The sequence below is a fragment of the Lagopus muta genome, chromosome 1, assembly GCF_023343835.1.
Source record: "Lagopus muta isolate bLagMut1 chromosome 1, bLagMut1 primary, whole genome shotgun sequence".
In the NCBI taxonomy this organism is placed as follows: domain Eukaryota; kingdom Metazoa; phylum Chordata; class Aves; order Galliformes; family Phasianidae; genus Lagopus; species Lagopus muta.
The window spans coordinates 136,920,080-136,936,503 of NC_064433.1; the positions used below are offsets into that span (position 1 = coordinate 136,920,080).

Consider the following 16,424-nt stretch of genomic DNA (forward strand, 5'->3'; position numbering starts at 1 on the left):
TATTTGCAGTTTTTATTCTGTTTCTTTCTTGCACTTTCCAGACCTTTCATTTCAAAAATCCCACTTTCCACTCCGTGCTGGCCACCCCTCAGCTGATGCAGCCCAGAAAATGGTTGGCGTTGTGGGCTGCAAATGTGCAGTGATGGTGTCCTGTGCAGGTTGTAATTTGGGCAGTTGCTGTTCGTTTTCCGCAGGGCTGCTGTGAGTGAGTTGGTGCGTCCGCGCTTGCACGCAGCTAGGAGCGCGTGAGCTGAAAGCATGCAGCGTTGGAGTAGAGGGGAAAAAAAAAGATGTTTCCGCCTGGTTTCGAACCAGGGACCTTTCGCGTGTTAGGCGAACGTGATAACCACTACACTACGGAAACGCCGCGCGCTGTAGGCGGCGTCGGCCCCACTCAGACGTTTACCTGAGGGCTTCGATCCTCGAGACGCCTCAGTGGCTGCACGCGGGCCAGGAGCGGCGCTTCCCTCACATCTCTTCAGGCGGGAGCTTCAAAAGATGCACGGCCTCCTCCTGCCTCAATCTCACGAAGCTTTCGTTCCAACTTCATACTTTCCTTCTAAAATCATTTGTCATCTGCCTCCACGTGGGCACAGAGCCATTCACCAGAACCTTCTGGCTGCCACCTTAACCGATTTAATCCATTTGGTTGTGTGCTGGCGATAGGCGAGTGCTGCGCCAGCTCGGGTGTCAGCCATTCAGAGGCCTCCCAGACACCTGGTGGCCGGCAGAGCAAGGAGAAAGCATTTCCCTATCGGTGCTTGTAAGCTGCCGTGCCTGGCTGTCCTTCTGCACAGTGCTCCCGAGATCCTCAGTGGGGTTGCATAAGGAATGCATTTTGTGTTTCAGCATTCTTTGGTGTGAATTGAAGTGCAGGAAACAGGGATGACTGGGAGATTTGCTTCGATATCACTTCTTACCTGATCTAATGCACTCATGCAGGTGCATCCTCAAATACTCACGGTCTGGGTCCAAAAAGCAGGCAGAATGGTTTAAACTCTTCAAAATCAAACCTCAGGCTGGAAAAACGACGTAGCTTTTCCTCCTGATTTAGAACTATTGAAATCTGAAGCTTTATTTCCACAAGAAAATCCTCTCCTCTAGCTCTGTCCTGGTCTGACAGCTGTGTGCACAGGGACAATTCATGCAAGAATCTTAACCCACGACAGCAAGTTTCACTCAAGACATTTCAAATGCCTTTTTTTCTTTTTTTGAGGTTGACTCATCCGCTCTGCTCTGAAGTCTTTCATCTGTGTTCAAAATGAAAACCTCCGCTGGCACTTAAAATCTTTGGAGATAGGATGAACAGTAAAGCATTAATTTACACTGTTAATTGGTGTATAAATTAAACCATGTTCTCTTGAGATGAGATGCTTCCAAAGTAAGATTTTTATGAGGAAAGTTCTACTGGCAGTGCTGCAGCAATGCCTGTCCCTGTAATGCAAGGCTCAGAAGCTGGAATGAAGCAAAATCAGCAAAGTGAGATTAAGAGAGGAGGAAAATGGGGTAGCTGAAAGCAGGGATTAGCTTATTACAAGTAACTTCGTTCCTGATTAAAAATTTTTCCTACAGCACAGAGACAGTGAGTTTGCATCAGAAAGCGCATTTCCTGATGAGTTAGTTATTTGTCAGAGCTCTGAGAATTTGCAGTGGGAGGTTGTGCCCTCATCAACCCCATCTCCACATCCCAGCCCAGACAGCATGGCTTGCTGTGCTAATGCAAGCAAATACTGCAACAAAAGGGCTCATATCTTATCTACCCTGGTACTGAAGGGTAGGATTTAATCATGTGACTGTGTGCTTTTTCTGTGTATAGTGCTGGAGGCAATTCCTAATTTGTTGACACATTAATTAGGAAATACTCTGGAAAAAAAGAAACAAATCATAAAGAAAGGGAAATCTTATTCTGGCCTCTCACCAATTTTTGTGGGCTACTCTGCAGTATAGGTACTGAAGTCAACCATATCCCCCCAAATAGAGAGAGATGTTTCCTCATGGTTCATCTCTTATCCCTTAAAGGTTGTGATGCCCCAAAATTGCCAGCCCTAACTAGTGACTCCCTCAGCTCTGTCTTCATGCCTTCTTGCCGTGATGGGAAAGCACTAGAAGAACTGAAGTTTCCCCCCCAGTCATTGTGATCCTTTCTATGGACTTGTCTGCCTTCTGAACTAACCCATTTCTCTGAAGGCAGGAGCTCCCAGTGGCTGAATAACACGATGCTCATACTGAAAAGTTCTCCACACAGAAAATACCAACTCATAGGAAGCAGTTTAATCCATGGAAATACAGTCCTTTTGTCAAAGTGTTGGAAAGAGCACAGGTGGATTTTCTCTGAAGACAACCTGATCTTCAGGCAGCCCACTAAGGACTACTGGATGTTATAATGGGTAGGTTTCCTCGAGGCCTAAAATTTCAGCACATTTTTGAGTTTTCATTCTTAATTTACTTCCTGGAGACTCACATAGACACAAATACTTTCCAAACTTGAAAACTTAAGCAAAATAGAGTTGCACTTCATAGCCCAGTTCTCACAATGGCTTTTTTTAAACGTATATGTAGTAAGCAGAGATTAATACGTGATCATACTTAATTTGTACCCCTGAGAATAGCTCTCCTTTCCCAATCTGATCCATTGTAAATAATTATTCTATGGAAGCAATTTAATGCTAGAGTTGCCTAACTCCACAGAAACAGTGGAGTATCCTGTGAGCCTAAACATTTGTAGTGAAAAGTGCACAGGGATTCATACACTATTTGAAGGGGAGTAATTTCTAATTTCTAATGCGGTGCCATTAGTCAGACAGCACAGAGGCAGGGAAGATGGCAAATGCCTGCAGTGGTTCTCTTTAAGAATTTTCATATTTACATCAAAGTCAGAATACAGAGTGCTTCCAAACTTGTAATTGCACAGTTAGGAATAAAAATGGAGCTATGGACTTTACCATTCCATAGCAGCTCATTCATTGCCCCCATAACTACTAGGACTCTTCCCCTTCTGTCTTACCAAATCTTAACCCTAACTCTGTATCTTGAGAGTGGCCAGGTCCAACATACAGCCCCATCTCTGGCCCTCACCAAAAACTGACCAAAATTGAAAGCTTTCAGCAGGCTCCCCCCTCTTTTAGTAGCCCACTCACAGCCCCATCACATCTGGGTTTCTTTGTATTCTGTCTTGCACAACACTTACCTAACACTGAATCTAGACAATGGCCTGGTCGAAGGTTAAAATTCATACTGATATGTATGTATTCCTAGTGAATTCTTTTGTACCACCTTAAATAATGAGTGTGAGAAACTGATAAAATAGAGGGAGAAAAGGAATCAAACTAAAAAGAATAACTAAATAACATTTACTCTATGAATATCTCTCAAGAGCTTGCAACCCTGATTCTGGGCAGCACTTTTGAAAATGCTTTATTTGACATCTCACTTGAAAAGTCAAAACCAAGAAGAATTATTTTGGTCTGTCTTTCTAACCTTTGCACACCTATTGTACCTCGAGAATTGCAAGATCTAAGGTCAAACTGAGTTTATAGAGTATATTTCTTACAATCTTGTCACGCAAAGACTCAGTTAAAACAACAGACAAATGACCAAGGTAAAGCGGCTCAATGACCCAGCTTTTCCCTTGGTAGTGTGCAAGGCATCTGATGTTTAAATGAGAACCATGCTACCCCAGAAATCTCTAATCTTCTCCCCAGTGCATTGGCTCTATTGACTGCCCTGCAGCACAGACACATAATTTAAGCAGCAACAGAGATAGAACTAGAGCAGGTGTTGCATTTTGATAGAGGGAAGCTCCTGACCCTTCAGTGATGATTTGTGCTATTCAGAGGGAGAAGAAAAGTTTACACTATTCCTCCACTTCCCTGTCTGTGAAGTGTTTTGTTATTAAATGAAAAATCATACAGTGATAGACTCATATAGGGTGGTGTATGGGAACCATTAGGTTATGGCCTGAACCAGTGATTGAGCACCTGATGAAGGGGCATAACCAGCCCTGGGAGCACAGGTGCCAGGAATTCACCTCTGTGGCCAGAAGGGGTGGGCCCTGGGTCCATCTCTAATTTCTTTAGAGAGCTGGCAGCCAAAGAGGAACCAGTTCTACTTAGAAATTGTCTCCTGGGGGAGTTTTCAGCAAGCCCTCATCTTTGGAAGGGGGTAAGCTATTGCTTCTTTATTACTGAATTGTAACTACTGCCTTTCTTAGGTGATCTGAAAGTGGTTAAAGGCAACTATATCAACTACTTCCTATCCCTATAGTTGAAAAGACCTTTAAGTTCCTCATGTCCAACCAACTGCATAACTCTAGAAGTCCGTAGCAAAATCATGTTCTTAGGTGCCGTGTCCACAACTCTAATCCTGTTTTGATTTCATAAAATAATCAAAGTTTTCTGTACTTGGAAATGAATGTTTCCAGCCCTGTTGGATTTTTTCCAGCCCTTCTCTTGGCTTAGACAAGTTTTTGATTTTTTGCACTAAGTAGGGAGCCTGTCTTATGAAAAAAGTAGCAAAGGATATCCAGTACTTCAGTGGAAAATGAGCGATAGCAGCTCTGTCATGTGCTAAGGCAGCTGAGAATTGAGTCCTTGTAAGAAGTGACTTACAGGTGAATTTGTCTTATTTGGGAAGCTGTGGGCAAGAAACCACAAGAGAGGGCATCATTATAAGCAGAGGACTGCAAGATGATGTGTGCATTTGGTTCCTTAACTGAGTGCTTCCTGTGTAATCTAAGGAATTCAGTATACCTCCTAAGGAGGAGAGCGATTCCTATGCTGCTCCCATTTGAAAGTTTTACAGACATCAGGCTGGGAATAAAGCTTCATTTCTTTCCTTTTGTGCTGATCAGTCATCCCAAGTGTTTTTCTGATCAAAGTGTTTTCAAGAGCCATTGAGGGACTCTGCAGCCATTTTATGCAGAAGAACTTGAGAGAGCAAGCTGTTTCTCTCCCATAAAGTATCCCCAATCCCTATACGCAAGTGCTTATTCTGTGTTCATAGTGGTTGTCTTTCAGAGTTATCTGGTGGGACTGTTAAAATAAATGTAAGAGATTTTAAAGATCCCTGAGATGGTACTTTGTCCTTCTGCTCTTGTTCTCTCGAATATGTTTATTTTGTTTCTCCCACTTAGAACAAGCCTTGCATTACAGCGTATTTAGGGAACACAGCATTATGCTGTATTTCTACACACTGTGTGCTAGAGGCAAGTTCAGACCAAAGGTGCTCTTAGCAATAGCATGTGTGTCAGCTCTGTGCCTTGGTAGTATTTTTGCTGTGCTTGTTACATTACGAGTAGTGCCCCTGCAGTCTCAGTGCAATCTGGTGGTCTTCTCTTTCTGACCATGTGAGAAATGCCACATACTGAGGAGAAGGTGCTGTTCTTTTTTCTGAGACAGCTGCATTGCAGTGGCTCCCAGAGTCAGCAAGTGCTGAATGGAAGGGAGGATGCAACACTAAGTTAGAGTGGTCCTGGGGTAAATAAGATGATGTAAGAACAAAGATAGCATAATTCAGTGGCTACAGTTGGGGACTCCCAAAAAATACTTAATGTTGGATAGCTTTAGCTGAGCTGTGCTGAGCTGCAGGGCTCTGCCAGGAATCACTACCACAGCAAGTTCCATGGGTGATGCACAGATCTATAAACTTGGTATTAGACAAAGATAGCTTATTTCATAGCAAGTTGCTATGTAGCAATTAATAATGTATCTTTAAAACTTCCATTCAAGGATGGCTGTATACATGATTTGCTTTGGCTTGCCATCTAATGATGATTTTCATTTCCATCAACTACTTATTTCTCCAAATACGCTTCTCCAATACATTGTTAAGAAGGCAGTGCAGATGGCAATAAAATGCTATGTTAAAAAATTTCTTTTTATCTGTACTGTCCTTCCTCAGTCTCATTTACAGAGCTTGTGTTGTAATTCTTCCGCACCTTATTGTACAAGAAGACCATGTGACACTTGATAACCGACAATAAAATCCAGTGGTTTTGATCAGCAAAATGATCAGTCACTCTTTGTCTGAAGCATGGTAATGAAATGCATGCAGGACTTTGTTTCTTTGGTTGTTTTTTTTTTCTTTTTCTTTTCTTTTTTTTTTTTTTTTTTTTTTGAAGGCAAAGCATTAATGCTTTAAGTCAAGCTCTCAACTGCTTTCTCCTTGACACTTTCCGGGAGCATCAAGCTGGGATTTAACACTAATATGACAAGAGCAAGCAAGCTTAACAAATTAGACTCTTGGCTTCTCACAAAAAAAAAGACCCTGTTTACGTTGTAAGAATTCGAATTTATTTATGGTATATTCTTGACTGGATACTTGCTCCTAATTTTTAAATATATATGTGGAAAATAACAAACGCTGCCAGATGACTCCATGGCATATGATTTGTATTGATGAATATGCAGCAGGTTCCACAGAGGAAACAAAAGCAACATTTAGATTTTCAACTGGATCATGTTATCGTGTTATTTTGTTCACTTCTGTTCCTCTTCGTGAAGTTGGTAAGGACTCAGCAAATCTGCCAGGAAAAATGAGCCTCAGGTATCTTCTAATCAATGCACATGTTCTATTTGAAGTATTGTATCACACACAAAATATTGAATTTGCAATGCTGAACATAATTTGCTAGAAATTGCATAGTTCCTAAATTAGTTTGTAATGGTGTAGTTTTATCTACTACAATCCACTTTCCCGGATTGATTTGATGTGTGCATTTATGGAAGACTGAATCTTCAGGCATTTGTTTTGCCTGAAGGGGGAATCATCTGTCTACTTTCATTGAGCTACTGTATTGATGTGGATTTATAGGAGAGTTCTTTCAAAAAATCACAATGTATGTAGTGTGAAAATCTCATGTAAGCTTGGGAGAGAAAATAAGAATTGATCTGTGCGTCTAAGATTTAATTGTCATTGGAAATCAAGAGCAAATACAAAACGTCCTGCTAAAGGAGTCTGTAAGGTGTAATTGTTACACCACATTTATTTTTAACCTGTTGGCCAATTTCAGTCAGATTTGACAAAACAGTATAGGTGTATCAAACACATTTGTTGAAGATGGGCAGCGAGCTGCTGGGTTATTACTAGTGCAGAGTGAAAGTCTTATAATCTTTTGCTTTGTTAGACGTTAAAGAATATCTGTATAAAATATGTGGGAAATCAAAGCTGATTACTTGATGTGTGACAGAATGGTCTTTGAAGTAAAGCTTCAAGTCACTGATTTTATTTTATTTTTTTTTAATATTATTGACAATAAAGACTTATAGTTAAAGATCCTGAAGTCAAAGTGAGTTTTTCAGGAAAGACTATGAAAGTAGTGTCTCAGGCACTGAACTTCAGAAGCTATTGAAAACAAAGAAAATGGTGGGAGTAGGAATCAGATAAGGAAACACAAAAGAATACAATGTGGTCAGGTAGTCAAGGACTGAGTTCCAGTTGTTTGAGACAACTGACAAATACCAGTGTGTCAATCTAGTCTTTATTTTTTCCTGTAACTCTTATAACTATTCAAAGCACTTTTTTTCTTGTGACTCAACTCTTGCAAAGAATTTCAGATGGATATCAGTGCCCATGGAAACCCTCACTAGATATTCTATCATTCTTTTAATTCATTAAGGGCATGTCATCTATTCAGAGTTGTTGCATCAAGTTTTTGATGAGTCTCATTGAGTTTTGGAGTCTCCAGATATTGGTACGCAGGTACTCTGTAGCCTTAGCGTGTATTCAGTGTACAAGTTCACTTTTGAAGAGGGGAGAGCCATTTCTCCCAGAAGGGTGAGAATTTCAGCTGAGATGTTGTTTGTGGTACAGCAAGTTGACTTGGGCACCTTTCTGAGCTTTGAGTAGACAGGGGCTGTTATCAGCAGCATGAGGTGGCTGCAGAGCTGTGCTACAGCAGAGATGTATTTCTTCAAGATGTGGCCAGACATTCCAGCTTCCACCTCAAATGTCTGTAGCTCTGCGTCCATACCCTTGGTAGGCACCAACTTTGCCACCTGTGCCTTGAAGACTGCTCTCACACCTCTACCCACCAGCTCAGGCTGCCCAGGGCCCCATCCAACCTGGCCTTGAGCACCTCCAGAGATGGGGCACCACAGCTTCTTGGGGCAGCTGCGCCCGTGCCTCACCACCCTCTGAGAAAAGAATTTCCACCTGATAACTAACCTAATTTTCCCTTCTTTTAGTTTAGAACTATTGATCACCAATATTGTTTCTGTGAATTATGTGAGCGCTGTGTGTAGAAAAATCTCTATTTGCTAAAATGTCTATAAAGTGAGTCTAAATATACAAGTAAATTAATTATGGCAAATGCTTTAGTTGTATTTTGTAATGTGGCTTGCTTTTGTTTTAATACTTAATTGATTTTTGTTGCCAGAATATTTAACTTTTATCTAGCCTGTGATGTTAAACTTCCATTTACAGATCTGAAATTGCATTACAAAAGCAGGCAAGTATCATTATTTCTGTTTCGCTGAAAATTAATAAAACTCAGCAGGAAGGACTGAATTTATTTAGCATGGCCAGATGAGAAGTCTTTTGAGAACTAGATAGCTAGATAATGGTTGAAGACTGGGTAACAATAAATGCTCTTTCACAATTTGTTGTTGTTGTTGTTGATGCGGCACTGAGGGATGTGGTTTGTGGGCAAGGGGGTGATCAGTTGACTAGATGACTTAAGAGATCTTTTCCAACCTTTATGATTCTATGATTAAATGTTGTTGTAGTGTTGTGGGTCATTATCAAAAGCATTCTACTGCTATTGTAGGCTGCATGTTCCTTTTCAAGTATTTCCCTTTTCCTCTCCTTTTTCCTGTTTCTTTTTCTTCCTTGTCCTTCTGCCTGTACTTTTATTTGGTGCAAAAGGAATCCATGCTGTCTCAAAGCTCATGCTGTCACTTTTTCATTTGAAACTTAAGGAAAAAATTAAACAGCTTTCACTAAATACAGACAAATAGATTGGTAGTTAATAGGTTTCTAAATGCATTCTGGTCTCAGGCAGCATTAGTATCCTACACATTCTGCTATTTATATGTAAGTATCTGTCTGTCAGCTGAAGGGATGTGGGAGGGTGATGAATCTACAGGAAAGCCTTTCATTTACTATTGCCTTATTTAAACTGGGTGGATTAATTTTCTGTACTGCTGAGAAGCGGGTTAATAGGTCCTCCTATTTAAATCCAAGAACAAAGTGAGTTTTGCATGCAAAGATTAGTTAATTTATGTCATAAGGAACCTTTTCCTTTTTTTTAATTTTAAGTGATTGCAACTATGTTCAACAACACACTTTCAATAAAAATCACACAGCAGTGTGAAGGCTTTATCTAGAATTTTGTTACTGTTTAAGCACACTTTTCTCTAGGTTGAGCACTGACTTTTTTCTATTTGAAAATATTAATTATAATAGAAACACTTCTGTATCTTTTTTTTTTTGTGTGTGATTAAATGGTGTGTGAACACCAATCAATTATGACAAAACTATGAAAATCCTATGGCTACAGCTCAGGAAGTCTTTCTTCCCTGCAGGAAACTAAGGTGTAATCGGAGGGGAAATCCCAGTGAGACCATTGAGATGACACACAGAGCTATGTGTTACAATGATTTACTTGGCAATTCTACCAAAGAAGTCCCCAGGTCTCTTTTGAAATGACAGATGCTTTTAAGAAAATGCTGATATTTCAGTAAATTGAAAATCTTAATATGCTTTCAGTGAAAAGCAAGTCCTAGATTTGCAGCTATCATCCTTCCTCTCACCCTATGTAACAAGGAAATTATATTTCACTCATTTCCAGCACCAGCTCTCTGTCAAACTGAATCCTACCAAAGAAAAGTGGAAAACGTTTCTGTGATACTTATTGCTCCCTATATATATTTATGCTCAATATATTTAATTAATATATCATTAATATAGATCACGTGCTGTTTGCATGTGAATGAACAGGTGACATTTTAAAGGGCTAAATTAGCAGATAAAAAGCTAGAGGCTGAGAGAGGATGAAATGCTAAGAGATCTGTGTTGCACGTGTTGTGGCATACTTGTGCAGAGTCAGAAGAGAACTTTGTGTCACCCATGTCACACATGCTGCACTTAGGCTGGGGCAATCCCAGGTATTTATACAAAATGGGAGAAGAACCTCTTGAGCGTAGCCCTCCGGGAAGGACTTGGGGGTCCTGGTGGATGGAAAGCTGGATGTGAGCCAGCAGTGTGCACTTGCAGCCTGGAAGGCCATCTATATCCTGGACTGGTGGGAGGTGATTGTGCACCTCTACTCATCTCATGTGAGGGCCCTTCTGGTGTACTGTGTCCATGCCTGGGCCCTCCAGTATAGGAAAGACAGGTAGCTCTTGGAATGAGTCAAGAGGAGGGCCACTAAGATGGTCAGTGGGCTGGAGCACCTCTCCTATGAGGAAAGGTTGAGGGAACTGGGCTTGTTTAACTTGGAGAAAAGAAGGCTCCAGGGAGACCTTATTGTGGTCTTCCAGTACTTGAAAGGAGTGTATAAGCAGGAGAGGGTATGACTGTTTATCACTATCCAAGGATGGATAGTGATAGGGCAAGGGGGAATAGTTATAAACTAAGAGGAGGTTTAGGTTAGTTATTAGGAGGAAGTTTTTCACACAGAGGGTGTTGAAGCACTGGAACAGGTTGCCCAAGGAGGTTGTGGATGCCCCATCCCTGGAGGCATTCAGGACCAGGCTGGAGGTGGCTCTGGGCAGCCTGGTCTGGTGGTTGGTGACCCTGCACATAGCAGGGGGTTGAAATTGGATGATCATTGTGGTTCTTTTCAACCCAGGCCATTCTATTGTTAGTTCCCCTCCACAAGATCAGCCAACTCCTCCAGACCATAACTTGGTGGCTGTGGTTTGTTCTTTCCAGCTGGTGATTACAGAACATGATACAATCTGAATTATTTCAGAGCAACTTAATTATTTTGTGTTTGAATATCCCAAAAAATTCCTTTGTTTGATTGCTTTGATTTTCATGTGATATTGTGATTATGTATGTTTAGATGGTATTTTAGTGAGGAGATTTTTAGTGATAAGCCTTCTTTCATTTCTGAAATGCAGGTTCTACTGTGTAACTGAAAGATCACTTTTTAATTCAAGTATGTAGTTCACAACAGTATTTTCAGGTTTTACATCAGTTCTACTTTGGTGATTTTAATGATTTCTACTCTGTGAGATACTGGGCAAAGGTAATAGGGAACCTGGCCCCATATGTTTGCAAGCTTGGTGATAGTCATGTGACCTCTTCCTGAGCACCAGAGATGCTGTAACTGCAAAAAGAAGGAGGCTGCAACACCAGCCAAATCAGCAGCCAGTGTGCTGACAGTGACAGCAGGGCAGTAAGGAGGAGCCAGGAACCAGCAGCAGACACTCCATGGGGGCATGAGCCAAGTCACTAAGCTAGAGTGATAAAGAAGAGCTTCCTGATCTTGTTTTCTGTGTAGTCCATCAATAGTTCTACTTTGCTTGCTTGTGTCTGAGCAGATGATCCCAAGCTCTTGGCTTTCACTCACAGATGCTGATGGCCTATGAATGCCTCTTTGGCCTAGTCTCCTGCAGAAAGTAAACTAAGAGTCCCCTGTGCCCTGCAAAGATGTCTCAAAAGATTTCAGTTAAATGAAAAAGTGGGAAAAAAAAAAAAAAAAAAAAAAAAGAGTAATTCAGGAAGTATTGCAAAGGTGCTTGGGCATGCTATCAGAAGTTTTAAGTGGTAAAATCTTTTCATGGTGACCTGCATGCTACTTCAGTTGTTCTAATCTGTCCTATAAAAAAGCATCCAATTCCACTGATTTTTTATTCATGTATTGTATAAAATCAAAATTAAGACCATTCAAAAATACAAAAGAAAGCTTTTGGTTTTCTTGCTCCTTGTACACAGTCACCCAAGAAGACTGTTAAGAACCAGAAAATGAGTTCATTGAAGGAAACATAAATATCTTTCTTTCAAGAAACACATTTTAATGAGTTAAATCTATTAGAAATATTTTATTGCAGGGAAGACACAGATCAGCTTTTGGAGTTGGTTTCCAAATTAGATGTGGTAGCTACTACAACTTTCACTAGCTACAAAACAGCAGCAAGATGAGAAGTGCTTACAGGCACAAAGCTGACATGCTTATTTTGTGCTGCACAGATTGATTCAAAGGTTAAGGAGGGAGAAGAGACATCTGTCATTCTGATGGCAGAACATAACCTTTCATATTCCTGTGGTGATGCTTTAATGAAATTTATCAAAGGGACTTTTCACTGACCTAAAAGCTGCCAGGAACACAAAAAAGTATGTAATAAAATCCTATGGCCCAAACTGAGAAATGCATGCTTTAGTTGCTAATTCAACTTGCTGATTCAACTTTGTTATGCCAACTACCTTCTCTCACTCTTTCCATGCTATAACCATGAATATCTCCCTTTCTGTTTTCTTCCCCCTCCCTGTGCTTTCCCTGCTGAGCAGATACCACACAGCATCCCTTTGGTGAATCTGGGTTCTCTATTTAGACAATGTCCTCTTCCAACCATTTGTCCACCTCCAGCATACTGGCCTTTTGGAGATGGGATGAGAAACAAAGTTTTGACCATTGGGGTTGGAGGTAAAACCTTATGGCGTGTCATCTCATTGAATTGGTGTGCCCCTCAAAGCAAGATGTCTTGCCAACCCTAGTGAGACCCAGCAGCCCCTAGCACTGTTTTTGGGACTTGACCTGTGCCTATCAAGTCTCTGTTCAGCACTGTCAAAAAAGCAGGGGAAGGAGAATCTCCATGTTGGTGGACTTTATGGTTGAGGCAGGAACCCAGCTGAAGTCTTGACATCCAACAATCCAACACTTTTCCTTTCCTGAGGGACTTCAGACCTCAGCTGAGCCATCAGCTGTTCTTATGGACATTTGAGGGGGCATGGAGCAGGGGAAGCACTACTTGTGCTTGAGTCCCTACTTTCTGGGAATGGTTGGACATCTGTGGGCCAATGGAAAATAGTGAATTCATTCGTTATTATTTGTGGCTTACGCTGCTTTTACTTTCCCAATTAAACAATCACAGTCACGATTGTTGTGGTGTTTGTGTCATTCCTACTCTGCAGGAGAGGGAGAGGAGTGAGACTCTGGATGGGTATTGGCTACAGTGAACCCACAACAGATAAGTTATATTTCCTCTTTGCTACACAATGTTCATACGATTTCATGTAATTTGAAGGGACATGAAACTACATCAAAAATAATGCTTACATTTATTTAACCATTTACCTTTTCTGAACCAGAGCTTAAAACCATCCTGAAGGATCGTGGCATTAGGCCATATGGTTCTTCACTGGGCCCACACCTCTCACAAACTCTTTGCACAGATTTCAGGATGACATGGTGCCCTGTTGTAGAAAGTAAAATGTGCCTAGAGAGGTAGCTTGAGAGAACTGGAGCAGAATGGCTCACACTGAGGGCAGTTTGCGAAGGCATAGTGTGAAAGCATGATCACACTTGCTGAAGATGTGAAATTTACTGTCATGCTTACGAGAAAGAAGTTACTGAAAATGAGATGCTTTCAGCAAATGCATTGAACAGAGCAGAATTTGTACTCCTTTTCTGATAAATTTCTGAGAAAGAAGCTGGAATATAGAGGAAGTGATACTAAAAGCTACCAGGTTAGTCAGAGGTAGAGCAATGAGTAGAAAAGCCGTGGTGCCGTTCTTCCCTCCTGCAGTTATCATGAGCTCTGTCACTCCTTTCACTCTCACGTCCTGACCATCAGCACGTACCTTATCCCAGTATACACACTTTTAAAGAGAAAAATACATACATTTGTGTCACCAAGATATGTTGCCTCTCTGACAGGAAATGCTTATCTTTACTCCTTTTTTCCTCCGTATCCTGTCCTTTGTATAGGGCAATAGTGCTAAATAATATTTTATACATGGCTTCTTCCTCTGCTGCCTGAATTCTGTACTTTTGAGTGAATTGTGAATGGCAAGAATTAGTTTTGCCAGTATCCCAGACTGAAAATGCTCACATTTATTCAATTTATATATATAAAAAATTTTGATTAATAATGTATATAGTCCAAAATGAAAGATAAAAGTGGGTGGGGAAGGGAGGAAGGAGAACGCTGCCCTCAACATTTTGATTTTATGGCTGTGAAACAGCAAATGCGTTATGTGACATCTGCAGGGTTTGAATAGCACCTTATCCATTTATATTATTTGCAGGATTTGTTGCAGACTGGGAGACGTGCATTCTGTTTGCAAGCTGACAAAGTCTGTTCTACATTCTGCTCCCAGCTACGTGACCAGGTAACCTAAGAGTATTCAGAGGCACTTGGCAGCTGCACTGTGTTTACAAATAAGGGCCTTGGTGGGGCTTATCTGCCTTCTGCAGGATCTTTTTCTTTGACAGCCAAAGGCTTGATGCTAGTGAGATTGTTTGAATGGCATAAATGCTCTTAATGTAGAAACTAATGTGCCAAAATGCATATTAATACAGCTTCTGGCGAGATCTTCTATGAAGGCAGTTTCTGCCTTGTGTTTGAACTCTTGTAGGAATTTCTCTGAAAGATTAAAGAGGTACAAATAGTGCACTTACTAGGAAGATGTGAATTTGCTTTTTTTTTTTTTTAACACATAAATAAAAGTAAAAATGCAGAAGATCTTATCTGTGGTGGTAGCAGTGGGTAGTTCCCTGTTAGGATGAACAGAGCAGTGTACAGAGTACAGGAAGCAAGGGCAGAGTTTCCAGCAAAATAAGTTAATGCTCAATGTATGAGGTGACCTAATCTGGCCTTCATCTTTTAATGGGGAACTGATGCCTTTAAATATTTTCTCATATCCTTTATTTTTCACTGGGCTTTAATAACTTTGTTTAAAAAAAAAAAAAAAAAGTGAAGGGGTTGCAATGGTGGATCTGTGCCATATTGGCTCTCCAGACTGGGGTTTAGGTTATGCTGTCCTATAGAATATCACCTCATTATTTTTAGGATCATGAATTCATAGAAATTGTCTACTACTTTTTTGAGTAAGTTGACCTCATTAAGAATTATTCTGTATTTATGATGCTTGAATAGTCACGCTCCCTATCACTCTTACTCTCTGTAAAATAGCTGTTTTTGTCTTCACAATCCATAGGTTGTCTCTGTGCTAGGAAAAGAAAGCCACAAAAATCCGACTCAACAGCAGCATGTAGGCTCAGTGCTCAAAGAGTTGATAAAAACTTTTGGATGTTAGCTTACCACCTTCTTCAACCCAGCAGTTTCAAGCCAGTGATATTTCAAAGCAATTCAAGGGCTCTTTTTTCCAATGAATAGTGCTTAAAAAATAGCAGGCTGAAATGAGGATCATAACAGTACTGTAACTATTATTAGGAAATCATCATCTGGGAAAGTCCTCGGAGATATCGTGGGGCTGTTTTGTGTTGTTCCCCAATAAAGAGCAGAAGACACCTGCCATTTAGTTAAGTGCCTAATCTTGGCCTATTTTAGAACCTCATTTCAGATGAAAGTCTATATGCTAATCAAAACAAAATACTATCAACCGTGGTCCAGATGTGAGTGATAGCTTTAAAAAAGCACTTTAAAATGCTTGCAATTTGTATTTTTGTGTTAAGTCAGCTTATAATTCATGAAATAAAAATGTTAACTGCTTGCTGACATTTTCTGTTTTTTTTGAAATGAAGCTCAGATATGAAGGAAGTATGGGCCTATACGTGATTTTGGTTTAGCGCTTTTAACAAAGGTAAAGAAATATTGTCCTTTGCCTCAGGTAGCACATTTAGAAATAATTAAATTCCGCTGTAAATAAAGATTCTTGCCTCAGGGGGGCTGAGTTTGTTTCTAGGTGTCAGTGTAGTCTGAACATCTGCTCTACCGAAACAATATTTTACAACATTTATCCAGCTCCTTACTGAGACAACATGTGCCTTGACTCCTTAGGAATACAGAGGATGTATTTGTTCCCTCAGACAGGGCTTGCCTTAGCCAACTGCTTGTGCTCGGTGAGTGATAGGATCCCTTAATGAACATCAGTTGTTCCAGGAAGCTACTGTTGTTCTTTGGTAATTGCGGGACAACGAGGAACCTGTCATATCAACACAGAGGGGAGCCTTTTCATGATACTGCTCAGCCCAAATGGATCTTTCCTCAGCTTGCCAAAGGCTATGCTGAGAAACAAGGGTAACTGAGGACTGAATTCAAACACAAGTTTAAAGGCAAAACAAGATTTGTTGAGTGTTTTCTGAACTAAACTCCACTGCTAACAGCTATTTGCTGCTGTAAGCATTGCCTTGAATGAACTGATTTTTGATAAAACAGAGCCTGTCTAAAGTAATCTGCAAGTAATTAATTGCATAAAGTGTTACATGAGCAAACAGAAAGTTGGAAAACCGTGCAAGCCTCCCATTCCTCTGCAGGAGAGATAACTGAGTCAGGAGTTGCTGTTCCCCAGCAGTG

At 40.6% G+C, this 16,424-nt stretch overlaps 1 long non-coding RNA gene and 1 other non-coding gene across 2 annotated transcripts; one reads left to right on the forward strand and one right to left on the reverse strand.

Moving 5' to 3' along the window:
* Window positions 1–291: 291 nt before the first annotated feature.
* On the reverse strand, window positions 292–364 carry TRNAV-AAC (transfer RNA valine (anticodon AAC)). The gene has a single exon. It is a non-coding gene; the product is annotated as a tRNA-Val (tRNA).
* A 3,723-nt stretch (window positions 365–4,087) lies between these two features.
* On the forward strand, window positions 4,088–15,609 carry LOC125700974 (uncharacterized). The gene is made up of 3 exons (XR_007380131.1): window positions 4,088–4,161; window positions 14,194–14,277; window positions 15,106–15,609. It is a non-coding gene; the product is annotated as an uncharacterized LOC125700974 (long non-coding RNA).
* Window positions 15,610–16,424: the final 815 nt, after the last annotated feature.